Raw genomic sequence first — 6,000 nt, 5'->3', positions numbered from 1 at the left:
TCGACTTATATAGTCAATTCGTAATTCAACTGATATCTGTTTATTCAAGACAACGGATTCGAGCTGTGAGATCGCAAACGTTTTGGAAATATTAACATCAGGTGGTGGCAAATTTTATTTCTCTCTGCAAGGTAACATAATTATTTTATCTTTCACGTCTTATTTGCAATAGATGAACAATTTTAAAAGATTTTTGACCTTTTTTGTAATTATTTTTTTAGGTTACTCAAAGTGCATATTTTGTGGTAAAATTATTTTCAAAATTGTATCATGCTAAGCTTGTCCTGTTTTCGCCACGAGGTTCACAGTTACTCAAGGCTCCCAGTGGTTATTCCGAGTTTATAAGCTTTTGCTTTGGTCAAGTTTTATATGTATAATTACCTCTGGAAATGGAGTAGGCGCTTTTTGTTCCTTGCCTGAACCATAACAACTAAACCTGTGGTATTTTGAGAGAATCAACTCACAGGATGTTTAATACAATAATACAAGACAGTTCTAATTCTAGCACAAACGGATCTTAATTCTACAAATACATTTGCAAAAAGATGACGTTGTGTACGTCCACACTCCTAGCGCGTATGACAAAGTTGCATGTCCGAATCCTACAAACTGAAAGTTACGAGTGAAAATATTTAGCTGAACCTAATGATGTTGTTTTTTTTTTCAATAACAATAAACAATTACCACCAGTAAAGTGAATTCATATAGGCTCGATATAACAAGGTCTCTAAGGTAAGAGTCAGAGCTGCTCGTTAACTTTATTTAAAGAAGTGAGATTCAAAAACCTATATTTTGTTTAATAATTCTAATTAATCGTCAAACCAGATAGCGCGCTCTGAAATGTTTCATAATGAACTACAGCTGCGGACTAAAGATCTGTTCTCTTTTTCAAATAAAACACAGCAGGTGGTAACTGCAATATTTCCATCATACACGGACCTAAAATGATTGCAATCATTAACTGATCATCGGTTTTAACTGGAGCGGTTCTCAAAACGCGTGAGATTAAACCTTTAGAAATTTTCTCTACCTAATTAATTACTCATGTTTTACAAAACATCCCAGCGACTTTGGTAATTATACAAACTAGTTTCAATCAAGCATCAAAACATCTCTAAGACAGAACGCAATTCTAATTATGTTGGTTCTCAGCGCCCGCTACACCACAATTGTAGCAATTCTTACATACATTACATCTTATTTTTTGTTTGTCACTTTCGAATGTGATTATTACTAAAGATGATAAGAACATGTTTTACTCATTTTTTTTTGGCATTTTTCGTAGACTTGCTCTTTTTCTTTAGTTCTCCAAGTCAAGAAATACGAAAGGTTCAGAAAGCTAAGGATGGTAGAGAGTCAGGGTGTTAATCCTCAACAGTGTAGTAGCGTTTATGCTGATTTCGCAACTTGTGCTAGTGAGATGTCAGTATTTACATTTAAATTACTTTTTTCGTTTCATGAACAGTATTTATCATATGTATTGCCGAACGAGAGTTATAATTTCATCTTCAAACACGATAAAAATATATTAATATTCAAGCTGCTTAAGCTGGTGCATATGTAGCCTTCAACACGTACTACGTTTTAAGATCAACACCTTCGTGTAATAAACCGTACATTCAAGGACAATGACGTGAGATACGAAAAAAATACACAAGAGAGAAACAAGAGTCGCTGCAACCTTTCGGAATGCATAGAATCTTTTAATAATGGACAGCAGGTTACAACAATAGTGTGCCCTGTAAGAAATAGAAAACGTGTACCGTGTTTTTATCGAGTTATAAGGACACGAGTGGAAGTTTGGGAGAAAGAGAAATGCTAATTGGATTTTATGACGTAGTGAAAAATATTCTGCTAATTTGCGTGCTCCTAGTTAAGTTTTTAAGGTTAAAAAATCACCTACAACAAATGTCTATACAGTTTTCATGTTATTGCCGATTAATTGAACATGTCAGTATCCAAACTGAAACAACCTTCGCCGATCGTAAGTTGACGAAATTCCTACTTAGCAGAAGCCATTACTATGCTGTACCACGTTAAAAGGCTGTTCAGTACCTATAATTTGAATGATCACACGTTTATCTTTAATTTACAGCCTTAGTTTGCCTTGTACACACATATTGAGTGATTTGAGGTCTGATTTTGGGGATGAGATAGGAAAATATTTTTGTTGTTTTGGATGTCTAACTTAAAAACATCAAGTCCATGCTCTACACAGATAACTGATGTTGTGTTAATACTTTTTAAATTATTTTGTACGAATTGTACTGATTGAAATTCGTGCTACTACAAATACCTCAGAAATCTAAGAACAGCTATTAAAACCTGTCTAAACCATGTACGGTTGATGATTAATCTCGAGGATGCAAATAAGATAATTTCGTAGGCGACTAAACGCCTTTTAAAAATTTTGTCACATTAATTCGCCATTTTGTCCATGCAACTCTCTTACTTTCCGTAATGATTTACTCTTTATTTTACTCTTCTACGCCTGGCGTCCCTCTCTAGGGCTACTCAAGGGATGCTGCTACTTCATTAACGCATCTCCATCTTAAAAATAATTTATCAGTCGGTTTTTTTTTTTTTTCTTGCAAGAACCACTAAGATGTCATTGTGACTAGTAACTAAAATCTATTGAATGTTCCATTAATTTGCCGAAGTTAGTCCAATTTTTATTCACTTCATCTGCGCTTGCAATTGGCTAATGGCACATTTCTCAATTTGTTAGAAAATAAATCATTTTCTTTTAGGTTTAATTACATAGCTGTCATTAAAAACAAACTCAAATTTTCTTTAGAGACCATTATGAAGCTCGTTAAAATAACCCAGTGTTTAACAATCGAGCAGCAGTGTTTATTCAACGAATTCAACAACCTCACTGAATGGGGCGTGAATGCCAAAGATCGTGATTTCTGGGATGGCAAAACTTCTTACTATCAACTGAAAGTATTATAGTTTTCATTTCACGAGATTAGTCACTCGAGATGTAGATCGCAATGTTTTGATTACTCGTTTCTAGTCTCCATCAGATTACGCAAGTATCTACTGGCATGGTTAAAATAGATTAATAACAACCCCCCAAAATATGAAATATGTTGATTGTTTCGTTTTTATTTATTTACCGATATTTTCTTCTTTAAGTTTGCACACTCACAGAGAATTAAACTGCTTTATTTGTCGAGTAACCGTGAGGTTCAACCATGTCTAGCCATTGACAGAACAGAGGCAAGTAAGATTATTTTTAGGAGGGACAGACTGGGCAAAATACTAAATCCCATTATGATAAATCTATGTTTAATAGACGAATAACGTCGTTCGTCGAATGGAAGGAAGATCAGATCGAAAGGGTCTCAATGCTAACAACATCGATCTGGAATCAGATAATCCAAAAATATGGTTTCCACTGAAATTACCTGAATAACTTCCTCCTGAAGCCTCTGAATGGAACAGCCGTAAACAAAAAAAAAAACACATATATGAAACTAAGATACTGTACTTAAGAATGAACGCAAAGAACGTAAACAAAATTGGAAGGAAAAAAATAGAATAAAAAGAATTCATTAGTGCTCTGGCAGTTCCTATTGTGCAACTGTCAAACATTCTGTTCCCATTTAGCATGCTATTGCGCTTATTGCTATGGGTTGCTATTGAGCCAAATAAATAGAATGTATCAACAAAACTTAATAACAATTTGGAAGCAACAGTCCAGTTCATCGATCGCCTCGAAGGATGCACTGATCTTCAATACATTGCGAGGTTTCAAAATAACGCCTTCGTACAAATGTGAGTCCTTACTTTTGAATTTACCTCGCAGATGTGTTGATGTTCGGTGGAACACAGAGCTTATGGTGTTATGCTTGTTGAATTCTAGGATAGCTGGCTTACATATGGGCACGGCAAACTAACTACTTGAGCAACGTTTTACAAGGTAGATAAATGTTTTTGTGTAAAAACCTACTAAAGTTGTTTTCTTCCTAAAATATTCATATGCCTCGCGAGTTAAAGCGGTGAATTATTAAAATTCTGAAGTCAGTCATGGAACAAAGACCTTCAAAGAGACATTCGATCATTCTACACTGGTCGACTAAACTCGACAGCCACCAAAATTTATAACAATATTGATTCAAGTTTCCATAACGAAGATGTCATGGACTTTATTACTTAAACGTATACTCTCAAAGGTAACAAATAGCCCGTTACAAGATATTCCTTGAATTTATGATTAATTTCTTGACAGCCCAGCTATTCATCGTTAGTTAAATGAACTCTTTTCGACAGTTACTGTCGACCATTTGAAGTGTTATTGAAATTTGTAACTAAAATGCCTTGCACTCTTCAAAATTCAGTTCAACAATGTTGATATTCGATCAAAGCTCTTCGAATAAACACGATTACGCAGTTGTGGCATGTTGGTTTTAGTACTGAACGTCGAATATACAAAGCAATTTTGGAGAAAATGGTAGTCTCCACCTTTATTTGGGTTCACCTGCGTTTATTTGCCATGTATATGTAAAGACTTACCTTGAGAGAAATGAAAAATACACAAGTTGAATTTTGATTTAAAACTTTAATATATCTTGTTCGCAAGGAATTAACTGAATGATTTCTTCAACCGTTAATTGTTAATAACAGCTTTCATGAAATATTTAACGTCTGAGAACCTTTCGGTTTTTTTCTGAATATAAATACTCGTATAAATCCCTTTAAAAAACACTATTTCAGAAAAACATTTTAACGAGAACCTTCGAATTTCTAGGCAACCATTTATTTCCAAAACAATAAGAGGCTGAAAGAATACAAGAAGAATTAATTAAACTTGCCTAAACTGTGAATGTGATAATGTAAATCAGTATAGTGCCGAAAAACTTATGTTGCCAACTCAAAGACTGAAAACATACTATTGCAAATTGCTCATTACTTCAATTTTGAGCGGTGTGACGACCTATTTATTATCATCTGATGGTTCGAATAGCTCTAGCCATTTTCAAATATTTTATGAATTTCCACCCTTGTTAGGTTTGACATTTCTGTCGGAGAATTCACAGAAAGCCCCTGCAACAGCTTGCAGGAATGAAAGCCATCTGTTCCGCGCGTTTTCAGTTAAATTTCATTTAACTTAGCCCTTTTTTACGATCGTTTCCACTACCAGTGAGCTTGGAACAGGAAATCAACAGGCAACCAATTGAATAGATCGCAACCATTGCCCTCCGCGGTTTTCTTGTAATAGTGAAAGAGCGCTATTTTTAGTTCAGACGCAAAGTTCAAAGCTTCTTTGTTCAACGGTGATCGAGTGTTTATTACATTTTTCGTTGGGAAACGAAAGTGGAAGAGTTCTCGAGTAAGGGAACTAAATGCCACAATAGAAGTAAGCTGTGGAGAGTATGGCTGGTCACCAATTGGTTTGCAAGAACAGTCCCTCTTAATAGTATTGTGTAGGTCCGCAAGTGATCCCGGAACCGCAAATGATCCCCAAATTGGACCGCAAATGATCCCTGGATTGGAAATGGTCACCTCGCCTTAAAGGGTAAAATGTTTGGACTCGGTAATTTGGACAGTGGATTTATAAACTATATAATCGTTTTTTTTCTCTCTAAATCATGCAACAGTTACTATAGGTAACGCAATCTAAATGTATACTATTTGAAAGATTCGAATGCAAATTTCACAATTTTAAAAATGATATCGAACGTCAAAAATAACGATGTAACGGTTCAGTACTGTGAGTCTACTGTTGCAGACTGGGCAAAAGAACACAGATTTTTTTCTGTCTAGTCAGAAGTCCGCATTCACAAAGTTGTTTGGCTCTTCGCTCTCTCTCCATATTTTCTTTGCCATTTTTTTCACTGAAGCCTGCCGCTGAGAATTTCTTTTACCTCTACTAACCGCCCCTGGGTTTCCGAGGATGACCCCTAGCCTTTTCCAGCCGTTCAGTTAGTTGGGAGCTGCAAGAAAAACCCTGAGCAAAGAAAGCAATAGTTCCCCCACCAAGCCTCTGTCTGC

The 6,000-nt window shown here is 35.5% G+C and overlaps 1 protein-coding gene across 2 annotated transcripts in view; it reads left to right on the top strand.

Moving 5' to 3' along the window:
* LOC110043368 (epithelial sodium channel subunit alpha-like) overlaps positions 1-6,000 on the top strand; it is a 17,156-nt gene continuing 11,156 nt past the window's right edge. Inside the window, exons 1-2 of one of the 2 annotated variants that reach the window (XM_020748817.2) lie at positions 3,598-3,783; positions 3,872-3,928. The gene's annotated coding sequence lies outside the window, so the exon portion shown is untranslated. Of the gene's footprint in view, positions 132-3,597; positions 3,784-3,871; positions 3,929-6,000 lie in introns of those variants that run through there. The other variant, XM_089295717.1, reaches the window with a different exon arrangement.

The sequence above is a fragment of the Orbicella faveolata genome, unplaced genomic scaffold, assembly GCF_042242905.1.
Source record: "Orbicella faveolata isolate gen_17 unplaced genomic scaffold, um_ofav_v1 contig_26, whole genome shotgun sequence".
Lineage (NCBI taxonomy): Eukaryota > Metazoa > Cnidaria > Anthozoa > Scleractinia > Merulinidae > Orbicella > Orbicella faveolata.
Note: the sequence above shows the minus strand (reverse complement) of the source record. Positions and strands in the feature narration are given on the sequence as shown.